At 41.8% G+C, this 16132-nt stretch overlaps 1 protein-coding gene across 2 annotated transcripts in view; it reads right to left on the reverse strand.

Moving 5' to 3' along the window:
• KLHL14 (kelch like family member 14) overlaps positions 1-16132 on the reverse strand; it is a 59709-nt gene that overhangs the window by 17828 nt on the left and 25749 nt on the right. The gene's annotated exons all lie outside the window — the stretch shown is intronic.

Raw genomic sequence — 16132 nt, forward strand, 5'->3', positions numbered from 1 at the left:
AGTTTTAAGTTTTTAAATTAAGGTCCTGCTGATTTAATGCCTTTTCCAAATGTATACGCTTAATTTCCTGTACAATGTCATTAGCAGCACAATCACACATCTTCTATTCATCTAATCAGGAAGCCCTTTGTTAACAAAGATCAGAACTGTGGCATTAGGTTTGCAATGTCCCTTTTTTAGGGGGCCAACTACAGATGCAAACATCTATTTCTTAAAATTTACGTTTTCCACTGAAAATGCTGTAACACATAAACAAGGATTACATGTACATAATACACACATATTATTGCAGTGTGCCATACCCACTATAATGATATTATATGGAAAATGTAAACTTATACAGCATTAGTTGCTATACCACATAGAGTAGTTTTGGCCCAGTGACACCAGTAGGAAAAATGATGTCCTTGTTCAGCTCATCATATGGGCACCTTAAATCTAGGTGAGGACAAATGGGGAGGTGATGTGCATGTACAGGCAGGGAACTTATTGCTTGACACGGATCAACAGAGCACTTAGGAAACCAGTGCAGTGGGAAATCAATATGACTCAGGGCCAGCTCTTACTTTGTGCTCTTTTGCCAATGCCAAAAAAAAAAAAAAAAAAGAGGCAGCCTATCTCACACTTGGATTATTTTGGGTGATATATCTCTCATTTCATTTGTTTTATTATCTTTTATTTTTCTCAGAATGCAGCTGTGCAGTATAGCATATGCAAATAATAATACTAAGAAATACGCACAGCTTTGCTATTTAGGACACGTTTTCTTAAAGATCAAGTGGGCTCATTTAAGCTTCTTACTGAAGTTTTTGCCTAGGCAATGATGAATAAATAAGGTATGTTTTTAGTTTCTAGTAAAGGTCGAATATCTCTTCCATAGTCTGTGCTCTTACATGTCATGTAACTGAAGCAGTTCTTAAATTAGGCAGCCAGGTACAGTGAAAATTCATTAAGGTTATTTGTTACTGATTCAATTCATATTAACTGGGAACTAATCTTATACTAGACACTGCAAAATATTTTATACTACCTAGAGAATTCTACAGTAGGATGAAAGAATGAAGTCCATTTTTGCTATCTTTTGAGACACCATATCATCATTGTCTCACTCTTTAGTCTTAGACATTTTCCTATTTCAAAATCTTCTCTCTCAAAACCACAGACTTTTTCTTGATTTTGTGGATGCTTGTAGTAAATAAAGAATTTGTTCTCCCATGAGAAATTTGCTGCCTTCCTTAGATGCTTTTTGGGACCCTTCCTCTCAAGAAGAGACTCCTCAGGATCAGTCTGTATGGGCTTCAAGTTTTAAATAATACAGTGCTCTATTATGGTTTCCAGTTAGGTACAAACTGGTGGTTGCACCCTCAACCTCTTCCATTGGTCAGGCTGGAGAGCTCCAGCATTTATAGAAAAAACTGTCTGCAGGCAGCACACATGCATGTTTTTCACATTGTATTTTCACTTTTGCAAACATTTGTGTTTATTTATTCACCATATTGACACAAACAGGGTCAGTAGAGGAAGAAATTCTGCTTTAAGCTTTTCTGCTGTTCCCATGCATATAAGGTATGCAATAAGACTCCTGTAATTATTATGATAATTAAACCTTGAAAACTAATGGCTTAATCCTGGCTCCTACTGAAATTGATGGCAACATTCCCACTGATACAGGATTGAGCCCAAATGACCCAAACTACCACTCATAACTCATGGGAGAGCTAAAAGGAAGCTTGCCTTAGAAAGGAGGGTGGTATTTGGCCTTCAGAGAGAAAGGTGACTGCAATAAAACATTGCAGACCTTTACTGTGACCTTTGTTTCTCTCAGAGCTTTGGGGAAAACTCTGTTCTTAGTCTCATGAATCTATCCATGGGGCTGAAGGGACCTGGACAAAACAGGGAGGATGGAGCACCACTGTGGACATCTAAGAGGAAAGGGACTCTAACTGAGAAATCAACCACCTCACAATCTTTCTCCATGACCCCTCAGAATCAGAAGTTAGACACAGAAATCAAAACTACATGGATGAACCAATTTTTTTTCCACTATAAAATGTCCCTTAAGAGCACAGAAAACTTCCACTAAAAATCATGATTCTTGTGAACATACACCCAGATAGGACCTAACTTTTTATAGACAACAGCCAAAACTACATGGTAATGACCATGCTAAATTCAGTATCTGGTAGAAGCAATCTTCTCAAACTCACTGGGCTTGCCAGGGTGTAACAGGAAGAATTTGGCCCATCACACAGTCTGGCCAGGCTGCTGCTTTCATTAATTTTATATGAGTCTTTGTCTGCTATTTGCCTTTAATAGAGTGAAAATCCCATCTTCTCATTTTTTTATTTTAACTCGTTGGAACACCTGCCTGCCCCACAAAAAGGGTATTTGAAGAGAAGTTTGTACGCCACGCTCAAACACAGCCTGGCATGAGTTTTTAGCGTGTCAGTCAGTGAGTTAGAGGGAAAGGGTAAGGAGAAGCTAATCAGGATGAAATGAGATTAAAGGCTGTCTAATTTTACAGCAACTGTGATCCATCAGCCACTGTGAAAGTGACAGTGGAAATGAATGATGGAGACAGACAGGTGGGGCTGTACATTTCACTGATTTATCCTCAAATGCACTGGGCCTTATTTTATTGAGTGAACATGACCGCATTTATCATGACTGTCATCTAAACCCACTTCCCTCCATTTAAAAAGGTCACTTTACTAGGAGGGAGTAGGATAGAGGCACTTTCAAAACAGATTTAAAATTTAATAACACATGTTTATAAAACCCTGTGCAAAAATTCTTAACTTTATTAAAGACTGATTTAAAAAGAAGGCAAAAACACTATTAAAGAGAGGAGAAGATAAAAAAAGCCATGGTCATCTGAGAAACATGCCAAGGTGATAGGTGCCAGGGAAATATGTGAGATAGACAGATATAAATAGAGTAGTTGGAGTGGGCAGAAACCACCTCTCCTAAGTCCCTGCCCCTCACACACATTTCCTAAAACCCAGGATGCCCATGCTTTCCTGCACCAAGAGCACAAACAAGTCCAAACAGCCCTGCTGAAGACAGCACTCCCACCAACCTCCTTCCCATGCATTTGATGTATGATTGGTAGGCTTGGTAAGGTGGGAGGAAGTTTTTCAGGTACATGTAACATGCAAAGCTGTCTAGGTGAAAACCAAATGGAAGATTTATACTTGAGAATGATATCTGGAAGGCAGTGGAGTCCAAGACTGCAAACACAGTGGTGTTTGCTAAGAAGTATTTCACTACACAACCAGCAGTGACATTGTGCAGGAGGTGACACTCAGATACAGATGCAGGTGGAAGACACAGCAGCACTGCATATCAGGATAGATATCCCAAAAATAAATTCTTCACATGTGCCAAAGTTCAGCTAATAAAAAGTACCAGACAATGTTCTGGGACCTCTGATTTCAAAATCAGAGACTACAGGTTATAGCCAAATGCTCATGAAATCAAAGACTCTCAACTATGAAGCCTGTGAGGTCAGCCAGATGCAATGATGCTTCAAAGGCACCTCCATGATACACCTCATGCACCTAAAAAGCAACTATGTGTGCTCCTTGTCTTACCCAGTTTTGCTCAGTTTCTGCCAATCATTGCACTTTCAGGAAACAGCATCTGGTTGTTCTCCATGAACTAATCAAAGGGTCATCAGTTCCTCCTCCTCCTTACACCTTCTCCTGTCTGTTGTTGCTTCTACACTAACTACCAGGGAAGAAGGGAAAACTGGAATAGCACTTCTCAAGACAGAAGGAGAATGAGCTCTGGTCCCAGGAGATCTGAAATCTGTGATACAGGCTATAGCCATTCCTCTGCTCTGCTAAAAACTCCTTTCAGAAATTCTACTCGATTCTTCTACTCAGAAAAAGAAACAAAACCAAAAACAACCCCAAAAAAACCTCAACCCCAAACCAACCAAAAAGCCCCAAAACCAACCAACAACAACAACAAAAAAACCTCCAACCCTATAGATTTTTCACTGCCCTGAAGCAGTCAGCTGCTTGAGATACAGGAGGCACTGTAAGGAAAGCCAAGAAATCTCTTCCTCAGCTATTGCACAGCTTGATCATAGCCCCTTCAAGACTCAGTACACACTAAGAATTCATGCTCAGCATCCCTAATGACCTGTGCAGATGACGCAAGAGAAGAGTCTGTTTCCAGAACAAAGATGTCATTATCAGAGGACATATGGATTCAATAATGACCTTCCACAATATTAACAGCCTATCCTGTTGACTACATAATATTCAACTACTGCTTCTTGAAAACTGGTAATTTCTACAGCTCTGAAGAGGGCAGTGCAATGAGAGATGTCTCTTTCCACTACAGAAGGCACCTACAGACTCACTTTAGGAGACTCTGATTTGCTCATGGCAGAAATGCAATATTCATGCAGAGACACAATATTCATTTCATTCCTAAACCTATCGGCAAAATGCTGGGCAGACCACAGCTGGTCCCATTATTTCCTGAGAACAAAATATCAGACACTGGTCACATTTCTGTGTTTCATGTATCACTTGCAGAAAGACTATGCATTTATTACAGTATGTTACTTGTTATTTCTCACCAAGGAGGTTATATAAATAAACACTAAAGAAATAATAAATATTAAATTCCTCTGTGAATTATTCTCCTCAATTGTTTGTTATTTAATAACTGTGGGGAAAGACTGACCACAGGTATGAAATTCTAGCCTTGGTGAACGTGGTGGTAGTTTTGCACTGGCTTTAAAGGCATCAGGTATTCATCCACTGGTATTTTCTGCTCAAAAGATAGTGAAAGAAAGTTAAGAGAATGATCAAAATAGATGAAAAATACCCCTGTTAATATTCATGGCCAAACTGTTTTCTGTCACCTCAAATTCAAGGAAATGCATGCAATATAGTAACATACCAATGCCAGCCTTGAGTCTGAGCTCAACTCATTGGGGGAAGAAGCCTGAGACCGTCCAACAGCAGTTACCACAAGCAGAAAGTCTTATGATGAAGCACTGTGCCTCAAAGTCACCTTTGAGGGAATATAACTGATACAGCTCTGATCCAGCTGCACCACTGAGAACGTCATCAGTTCAGCTGGAAACTTCACCACCTCTTCCTTCCCATGCCAGCTTTGTGGCAACTTCATTCAAGCCATCACAAGTAGGATGGGCACAGAGCTACTGAGTTCATCTAGGACACAGTCCATATTTCTACTCAGGCTACAGGATAACATAAGCACCAAGAAAGAGTTACCTGAGCAGATCAAAGTCCATTCACAACACAGTGAATGATATTTCATATTAATTATGGTATTTCTCATTGTGAAGATATTTCTTAATGAAAAAAAATAATTCATTCAAATGTCAAGAGTTATTCTTGTATACATTCTCTGGAGTAACACCAGCCAGGTTTTTCCAGAGGTCGGGGAGTTTCTTGGTTTAGTTGTTTTAGTGAGCTAGAATTTTCATATGTGAGCATGTAAAATAAGACACTTCTATTCATGCTGACACACCAGATCAGGCAAATATAACATCAGGAATAGCTGGCATGCTCAGCTCCCTCCTGAGATAAATTGCTTTAAAGTTACTTGGATGCAAGTTCTGAGTACAGACCTGTCTGTTTCCATGGGTGAAATTCACCCTATGGCAGAGTGTTCTATTGGGCAATGGACACAATTTCAGCAACATATACATTTGGTTGTTTGCAAATGAACAAATTTTATCCACATATTTTCAAAGCTGCAAGCACCCATTTGGATTTCATTTGAATAAAGCTGCCTACTTGGATCAACAGTGTTTAAATAAGGTAGATAAATATTGCACTCTCACCTTAAATACTAATGTTCCTGTATCAAAAACCTGACACAATCTTCCCCATGAAGTGCATAGAAAACCTATACACACTCTTCTGTGTTCCCCTGCTGCTTTTCCCATGGAAATGACTCCATGAAGCTGAGCTGCTGATGCAGGTCTGAGCAGCTCATGTAAGTGAATATACCAAAACTCTTGGCACAACTTGGAGCAGAGGTTGTAATGCATGTTCAAAGAGACAATTTTTCTTTTTTTATTACTCCCTGCTTACCCACCTACCTGCTGAAGGTTGTCCCTTGCTATCCAGATGCCCCACAGATTTCTACAGATCATTTATCAAGAAACCCTTGTCCACCACCATGAGTTATGCAATGTCACCTCAGTGATGGCTGCTCCCCAGCAGAATATCTTGTGTACCTACTCAGGCCTGGGCTTACAATTGCTGAAGTGGAGCCCAACATTTATTCTGGGAAATGACATCTCGTCACATCATAACAGTCTCATGATGTGACATTTTGCACAACAAAAGCTTCTCATGGACGAAATGATGAATAGTCCCTGATGGGAGAAAACCACTGCAGAGTTGCTAGAAAGCTCTGGAAAGAAATACTATTTTGTCCCACTGGGGGCCTTCAGATTTTCCAAGATGTCAGCTCAAGGACATGCATTCTCTTCTCCAACAGTGCCACGGCGTAGAAAACTGTAGCCAGGAATGGTGTGTCCATGCCCAACTGCTTGTGACCAGCTGCATTCATTTATGGCCCAATCTCTCCCTGACCTTGAGATGCACACATTCTCCTGGTCTCCTCAGAAGGCAGCCTTCCAAGCTGAGAACAATCACAGCCCCTCCTTGTGTTTCCCTGGATGGATCCTGTTGATGCTCCTCGGGGACTCATGTCTTTAAAGGCATTCATCACATGCAGCAATTTCTTACTTGGCCCCTACTGCCCCAAAACCCAAGTCTTCCACAATCTTCTCTCTCACTGCTTCCTACTCTGCTCTCAGCTCTTGACTGACATACTATTTTAGAGTTATTTAGGGTTTTGTTTCTTACCACTAACTCTCAAAGTCATTCCAGGAGAAGAAAAATGTGATCTTCCATGTGGAAAACTCTACATGGAGGACGTATATACCCATATTTCACCCTATTAAAAAAAGTAGTTTTGATACACCTAAGTTCATTCATAACAGATAAAATGGAATTCACTGCTAAAATTCACTGCTACTGATTTTTCAAGTTTTCATTTTAAATACTTTGAAAATGAAAGGTTTTGTTTACAAGAAAGTCCAGCCCATACCTAAAGCACTAGACCTAAAGCAGAAGATGGTAGAAGGATCTGTCCAATGCCTACCACCAGGAAAAAATCTTCCTTTCCTAGAAGATATATTCTTCATATCAGTATCTGAAGAAAAGCCTGAAACTCCAACATGCCTACCTTTCAGCATGCCAAATCCCAGCATGCAGAAGCAGGACTGTCCACATAGTAGCTAGACAAACTCAAATACAGAAGGAAGCACAGGAATTGAACCACATAAATTAGGTACACAAAAGACTGGTTTCTCCAACAGAAACGAGGCAGAAATTTTTCTGTCCCAGACCTCTCTCCATAGTTGATCTTCTGAGGAAGGGAGAGACAGACCCACAGAAAATTTTAAAATTCAGGGCAGGAAATGACCTAGGCAGCAAAGCCACATACTTAGGTAAAATTTGCACAGATTTACTTTGTATATCTGTACACAGAAGACAAAATCAGAATGAACAGCTGAAAAAAATCCATTAATAAATGTGGACTAAATGTATGTTAATTTTCTTCTGCTTTGTATGAAAACAGTACTGTTTAATATTTTCCTTAAAAAACAGCTGTGAAAAATGCGTTGTGAAGCCTACTCATAACAACCCAAAAAATTCACTCCATATAAGTGTTCATATCCCTGTGTTCTCAAAAACCTTTTGTGGATTTAAGAAGCATCCAGTCAGGAAACAGACAGAAAACCACATTTGTCAAATCTGAATACCAAGCTGGGTATCATCGCACAAGTAGCTGCTATTTAAATCAAGAGGTGTCAAAATTCATGGGCTGAACCACGTTCACACGGAATCACAAATAATTCACAAATCACACACTAGTGCATGGTCATGGACTGCTGACAAACAGGATGAAAGGTCATGTAAATTCAAATGCTGGCACTGCCAGATTCAACACAGACAGTAGACTAAAGTAAAGCTGTTGTGATCAAGCCCAAAGACTTAAAATATACCTGTGTATTTTATAATATAATAATATATTTAATATAAGTATCCTCAAACAGCTTGCATCTTTTGTTAAAGACATTTATTTTGCAAAGGGAATTTTTATGAAGGCATAATTTTCAGTTAGGTGAAGGAAAGCAAGGACTCAAACACAGAGCCTGCATGAACGAAACTGGGACTCACTGTGTTAGCAAGCATGGCTTGGACCAGGTTCTGGTGGAGACTGAATTGAAGAAGGGAATGAAACTGAAAAGGGCAAGGATAGGTCAGGACAGGTCAGAGGAGACACAGAAAAAGTACTAGGACTGAAGGAAGAGACAGCAAAATCTGCAGACACAGCAGGACATACTGATCCAGAACTCTAAATCTTGCAGTCTTCACACTCCTCTGCTGTCAGCACATCTGGGTGGAACCCAGTCATGTTTACATCCCCTGGTTCCCAGGAGAACCTTCTTCCTGAAGGTCCAGTCCCATGCACACCAGAGGTCTGTGGAAACTGCCACTGCAAAACACACTGCAGCCTCTTGTTGTCTCAGGATCCATCATTCTTTATGATGGCCAATGCATGCATGAAGCCAAGAAATAAACAATCGAGAAAACGCATTATTTTTTTAAGATGCATTGAATTTAACACTGATCTGTTCTCCACTAGGCTTCCCTGCCAGGCCACACAAATTGGAGTGAGCAGGAGTCTGAGGCCACAAGAAGAAGGGAAGGACTGATGTATTAGCAGCACCACCAGTTTGGATCAGCTTGTAATGGTTGTGAAACTACAGCCTCAGCACATAATACCAAACCATTGAAATGGGTTTAACCCAGGGTTGCTGTGGCTCTGTCCCTCTTAAAAGCCCAGGCAATCCAGGCCACTCCTCATGCTAGCACAGTCTCAACTTGGAACCCCCCAGTGAATCCTTTCAAAGCAAGAGTCTAGCAGAAAAATGATCCTGAAAAGAAGAAAGTGTATTTTCATTTTAGTTTAAGCTGTTTTGTTTTTTTCTACAGCTATCCATTTCTCCTGTTCTGAGAACATTAATTATCTGTGCTTCATTTTCAGAGCCTGATTTGATCCCTGTACCTGATATGCAGGAACGCTCTGTGCTCACTGCTGTAACAGAAGTAGGTGGGAGAGGCCATCTGGAAAGCATGGTCTGAGGGGTCTTGAAATGGGCACCCCAAAATAAAGGTTACCTTTTACTTTAATCACATTGCACCTCTGTTCCTCATCTGCAAAATGGGAACAATGGTTGACCATGCTCCTCACAAAGAGGATGGTACAAAAATACCCAAATGAATGTCCATGAAGCAGTTGGCCTCTGTTGTGAAGTCTGTGAAGAAAACCTTATGAAAGAATTCTGTCTTTTGAAGAATATTTCAGAAGCATATGACAGACAGGATCTACTTGCTGAACACCAGAGGAGAAATGCTGTGAGCAGAAATTCAGTGCAGTCCCTTCTGTGCACTGATGTGTGACAAAGAATAGTGTGTGATATCATTGGAGATTTTATCTTAGTGCTTATGCAAACAGAGGCCGAATTAAGGTTGCAGAGGCAGCTTAATTCTCACATTTCTTAACTCCAGAGGGCTTAGTATGGCTGTCTGTCTAACACCCCAAGCTGGGTGTGAGTCCCTGGGGTGTGATTCCCCCAGGTCTGACAGACAGCAAACACCTTCCTGCTGCTTCAGCATCTCCGGATCACCCGCGTAGGTGTCGCGGAGTCCGAAGCCTACACGAAGCCCATGGGCCGGAGTTGCAGGAGCCCTGCTCCTCCTCCTCTTCCTCCTCTTCCTCCTGCTGCTGCCGCATTCCCTTCCCTCCCGCAGTGTGAGGCTGAGCCGCTAGATGGGGTGCGCTGTGCTCGGCTCCCCCCGGCCCCGGGCACAGGCGTTTCAATCATCCTTTGGCTTCACGTCTTGCAGCCAACCAAAAAACAAAAGAGCTGAAACGCAGCACAAAAAACCAGGCATAGCCGGCTTCCTCCCAAGCAGTTAACTTCTGCTTGTTCCTCGTGTTCGGCGTGAAAGGGAAGAAATCAAACGGAGTACACAAAGCCCCGGGAATGCTCGGTGCATCAATCCTGGCGGATGCGGAGCCCCCGCCGGCTCCGCTGCCTGCAATGGGCACGGCAGGTGCTCAGGCTTTGGCACGGCTATCAGTCATACCTGCTTTGCCTCGGCTTGTCTCGGCTCCTCGAAGCCAGACTGCGCAAGGATCACTCAGCGATTCCTCTGGCAGTCCACACACATCTGCTTTTCTACTCCACGCGCCAGTCCCAGTGAAACACAGCAGGCACAGTTCCCGTCCCCACCAACACGCCGCCAAATCTCTCCCTCTCTCTCGCTTAATAATGATCTGGGAGCTGGGTAAAAACAACACGCTCGCTTTTAGCAAAGAGCGTGCTTCCTCATTACGGGGGTAAGGAAGAGGAAAGAGGACGTGAGGAAACTGTGACACAAAAAGATAACTACAGAATTAAAGGGGAAAAAAATCCTTTCTAAAAAGTCAGTCTTTCCAATGGAAAAATAGTGCTTTACTCAGTTATTCCCCAACTGAACTGCATAATGGTGGCCAGATTACAGCTCTCTTCTCATCTTCCTGCATGAAGAATGATCTTTTGGGGAAGGCATGATGAAGCTGAAGCATGTCTAGTCCTTCCAGGAAGGAGCAAAGGGTCTGGTATTTACCTGCATTTCCACCACTGCTGAATTATGCCTTCTCTGACTCTTCCCTAGCAGCTTACAAGAAAAGTTGTCCCTCTGAAGGCACCATCCATCCCAATAATACTTATAATAAACCTGTCTATAAAATACAACCAAACACTCATTCCCAACATCCAGCTTCTTCCAGCTTCCCACAAAAATACCAACATCCCAGATCCCCTGCACAGTACCCTCTCACGACCTGGCCCAGCCTTGTCAGCTCCTACAGACTCAGACTCGTTCTCCATGGCCAAGAGGAGAGCAAAAAGGCAGGATGATTTTGAAGTCGGTCTTTTCTTTTGCTTGTATGGTATGAATGGGGAAAGTCCTCCTGCTCAGCAGAGGAAGACTGAGAGCAGCTGCTGGGGATGCTCCTAACACAGGGCAGCAGTACAGGCAGGGGTAACCACACCCTCTGTTCTCCTCTTTACCCCAGCAATGGAACAACTTGAATTTTGCAGTCAGTCACAGACAATTCTGCAAAGACTGATTTCCCTGCAACTGTCTTAAAAACCACCTTGAAAGACCCACATGCAGGGGTGCACCCAAGTCGCAGTGCAGCACTTGGATTTGGCAGGATTGCACTTGAGTTGTGAACTGGGAGAGGAGCACAGGCAGACAGATATGTGCCTGCCCAACAGTGTGTCCTGTCACATACCCTGCAGCTGAAAACTCAATTTCACTTTCATTTCCGATGAATTTGGACTTCCACGAAGAGAAGCAGATGTGGCAGAAAAAGAAATACAGAATAATTGATTCTGTAACAATTGAAAAAAGAATACAGAAAAATGTGGCAGAAAAAGAAATACAAAGGAAATAAGAAAGTGCATTTGAGTTGTTGTTTCTCTTTTATTCATTGCAAAAATGCTGATAAAATGTGCAGTGCATCACTCCTGGACATAAATGCAGACCAATCCTGCCTAAGGAGTTTGCAGTCTTTATATAAATTAATAGACAGAATATAATCCCAAGTGCAGTGCATTTGATCATATATATTAATATGGAGACTGCTGATCCACATCTGGCTAAAATAAATGTGTTTTTACACAAATTAGGTTACTACTGATACAAGGAGTTTTGGTTCATACTGCAGAGCACGAACAGGTGATCAACAGTATTGCTTTGGTGTAGCACTGCTTGAGGAAGTCTCCACTTATCAGCCGGGCTGTGGTAATAGCCTTTTACAATTAGAAGAAGCCACTAGCTTAAACTACCTTAAGCACTGATTACATTGTCTAAATGAGAGCACTTTACCTTGCATTTGTAACCACTTAGGAAGGAGCACTAGCACGCACTGTGGCTCAGCTACTGGGGGCTACCCGGGGGAAAAGCAGATCAGCTGGATCTCTTGCAATTCTTTGGACACAACAGAATCACAAAAGATCCAGGCTCAATAAACTTCCACAGGTGACAAACAAACAAGAATATCAACCACCTGCAAAATGAGCTGATGAAAGCTCTTTATGCCAGCACACCCTACTTACACAGTACTAAAACTCTTAAATTTTGCACGGACTGTACATACCCCAAGAAGCAGTATGGAATATTTACTACAGAAATAACTTCATTAAAATTCTGTAGAGTCATTAAAGTCAAACATTAGCCATTAAGCCTGCAAAGACAGTTCCATATGATCAGCTGTATGTAAGCTTTCAAATGGTAAGTCCTCTGATTTATTTTGTTTTCGGACATAAAGAACTTTTCGGTGTTCTGCAATATGTGGAACACCTGAATGACTGCAAAAATCTGTTTGGGACACTTGCTGAGATCCATTTCACTGGATCTTCACAAATAAATTCATTCCTATTGCAACACCAGGGTGCATAAACATAGTTTTGATAAAAACTAATACTAAGCAAGTTTGCAAAATTTTTGTCTTCAAATCATATTACCTTGAAGGCTTAGTTATTTGTTCTCTACTCTGCAGTACAAGTGCTGATAGCCCAAAACATTTTCATAAATTACAAGCCAGACCACTACATCCAAGACACTACACATGCTTGATGCCCCTTCAATTTACTTTCCTCAATTTGCTTTCAATTGACTTTTAATTTTCAACCATAAGATCAAAACCTCAGATTTGAAAACAATCAGTTGAATCACACAGCTTTGTCTTAATATACTAAATGTGCAAGATCAGAGATAAAGTTGTTGGCAACACAGCTAATGTAACTCTGCAGCAAGTTCCCTGAAGTAATCAGAACTAAGTACTCAGTTACACTTTATTTGGGCACATGACAAAGGGCAGCATTATTGTTGTGCTCTGAGGGGACAGTCCCAGGGTAGAACTGTGAGTACTGAAATTGTTGTGGTGTGGCATAGTGATAACTGAACTAACTTCATGTTACTGACCTAGCCCCAGCTGGTGTGCTCTCAAGTTCTCCTTTGTTTTAATAGTCCCAGTTGGTCAAGGGCCCAAGTTCAGGAGGTACTGTATCCACCAGTGGCAGGAAAAAAAATGCATTAAAAATCCATATATAAATGATCAAAAATGGGTAAATTGAATATTTCTTCCCAGATTTTAGTATCTGTCTGTGGGTAGCTCTATTGGAGAACCACAAATCATTTATAAGTAGAACAGACATTAAATTCTTATTACATTTCACCATATATTTCACAGAGTGATACGAATTTGGCCCATATTGTTCTCTTTGCTTACCTCTAACAGCCCAGACTCTCCTTTGCTTGTGTTGTTTTTTTCTCCTGCTACACTTGCCTGACATTTTTGCATCAGCTTCTGGAGGCCACCCAAGAAGGCTTCCAGCTGTGGACCCGTGAGCAGCTCTGGTGTCTTCCCTCATTTTCCAACCCAACCAGCCAAAATCAGTCACTCCTCAACCCCAGCTGCACCCTCTGCAGGGCTCCTGACACCCAAAACTTGTGTGTAATCATTCATTTCCCACTGTGGTGATACTTTTGCAGCCTTGCTTTTGTGAAGACGATTCCCATCCCTGGTTCAGCACCCCTGGGCCACTCCAGCAGCCACTGAGGCCTGACCCTGCAGTGCCCTGCAAAACCTCAGGGGAAACACACAGCCCTGAAGAACATTTTTTACATACTGCTAAAAGGTAATTAGGGACTCCAGAAGAAGAGGTAAAAAAACATGGTGTCAAGATGTAGCTTAATTCCCATTGAACAGAGCTGCTTTCTGCCACTAAAGCCAGAACATTTTTCCCTCCATTATTTTCTCTGACGACAATGAATTTTTATTCCAATACTGAAAGTTTCAAATGAAAGCTCTGAAGTGACTACAGCTACTTCAGGTGGGCACCAAGACTTTAGCTGGGGGGAAGCCCTTTCCATGGCAGCCTTGCCTCTCTGAGGAAAAGCCAGGCTACTAAAATAAAGCTGCTGGAGTGAATCCAAATCACGGCTTCAGGAAAACGGATGCTATGTCAGGGCTTTTACTGATGTTGTAAATCTTTGCAGTTAAGAAAAATCAAATTTCCGAGTGCTGAAGTGATCATTTCTTGGAGCAGTGCTAGAGACAGCATGGGAGCTGACAGAAGGACAGTGGCTCCAATCTTGCTGGGTGAAATATGTCCTGGTGCAGAAAGCCCCTAAAACATCCCCCACATTAACAGGACTAAAGCTGGAGGCTTGAGTATTGGATAAACCCTTACATGGGACATCTCTGCCCTGAACATGTCTCTCTTTCCTGGAGCTGAAGTTAATGGGAGACAGTAAATGCCCAGCTGATTCCAGCAGTCATGATTCTGCTGAATAAAACAAAGTTTAAACGAGCTTGTGCAGACATTAGTGGTAATGCAGCTGGGAGACAAGGGCTGCACAGGGACTAGCCAGAAGGCTGGGATTTGGACACCACAGATCATCCAGCTCTGTGCTACTGGCTTCCACAGTACTTAAAATAATTGCAGTCCTCTGGAGAGAGTATATACATAAACTCTGTCCTATGTTAATGCACCATCATATAGAGTTGTTTACAGGCAGTACTTAGTAAAGTACTTAAGCATGTATTTAAACAGGCTGCTGAACATCAATATGATTAATACTTTGCTGAATTACAGATATAATATGAATACATTTTTCTGCTGTTGCAGTTTTTCATTATATACACTTATAAACTGGACATAAGGATTTTCTTTCAGTTTTGCATCCAGCAAATCAGTTCATTTGGGAGTCAAATTCTGCCTAGTTATGCCTGCACAATGCCTTTCATATGCATGAGGGCAGAAGACTTCTTTTTAATTGGACTTCTTTGTTAGTCTATAATCAAGGAAAAAAAACAAATCTGGTTCTTTCTTTCTGATCCTGCAGCTCTTTGGCATTCCTTTCATGTCACTTCAATCAGAAAAGTATCTTTTACATATGGCGTGTATGTTGGTTAAGGCCGTGCACGCACAGCAGCTGCAATTCTTGACCAGCAAGCAGGCAGCTGCTGTTGAGTACAGACTGGAGCCACACACTTTGTTATTCTGCATGTAAAACTGGGGGGGAGGGAGGAGAAGAGAAGAAACATGGCTCTTACATCACTCATCATGGTAATTCTATTTAAATATATTTTAATGATTTCTAACAACATAATTTGCCAAGCCTACCCACCTCAAAGTGATGCAAGCACATCTCTCTCAATTTTTCCTTTGCTGCTTAGGTAAATGTACCTAGGAGGAACATTTACCATCTTCTAGTAAGTTTTGGAGTCAAACCTTTTTTTCAATCCATATATATATTTAAAATGATCAGAACTCAAAGCATTGGCTTACTCATATACATTAATGTAATCACTGCAGAACCATCACTTGCATTTACTTGCAGTTTCTGCTTATAAGGAAACAAGCTTGATTTAACAGTTTTAGCCATCTCAAGAGTTGAAGACTTCCCCCCCTCCAAATTAAAGCTAAATTGTGTGCATTAAATACATTATCTACTTGTAATAAAATGGGAATATTTAAAATGATTCAGTCACAGATAATTTGTTGCTGCAAACGACAGGCTCGCATCAGCCACTGGCCGCTCTGAGTGTTTGCTGAGACCAGGGAATGCTGGGGTAGGCTTGCCCACTTCATGGAAAGTAGGTGTTCGCACTGTGGGAAAGATTCCTATTCCCTTTTGCACTCTTAAGGATCCATGGGATCTCCCATGCCAAAGAGCTGGGGTGCTGGGCTTGCTCACTCACATAGCCCTCACATGCAGGTTCGTACAGGGCACTGCAGCAGGAAACCAGCCACCACTCCATGCCAAAAACACAGCCCAGTTTATTGCACACTCAGCCCCCAAGAAACCATCATAGTAATTCTCCAGATCAGCTCTGGAGGGGCTCAAAGGCACCCCTTTTTTCCAGCCTGGGGATGATCTACTCACAAGCAGACGCAGCACAGCTGCGGGGTAAGGAAGGGCAGCTCTTATTA

Source organism: Sturnus vulgaris, chromosome 1 (assembly GCF_052056855.1).
Source record: "Sturnus vulgaris isolate bStuVul1 chromosome 1, bStuVul1.hap1, whole genome shotgun sequence".
In the NCBI taxonomy this organism is placed as follows: domain Eukaryota; kingdom Metazoa; phylum Chordata; class Aves; order Passeriformes; family Sturnidae; genus Sturnus; species Sturnus vulgaris.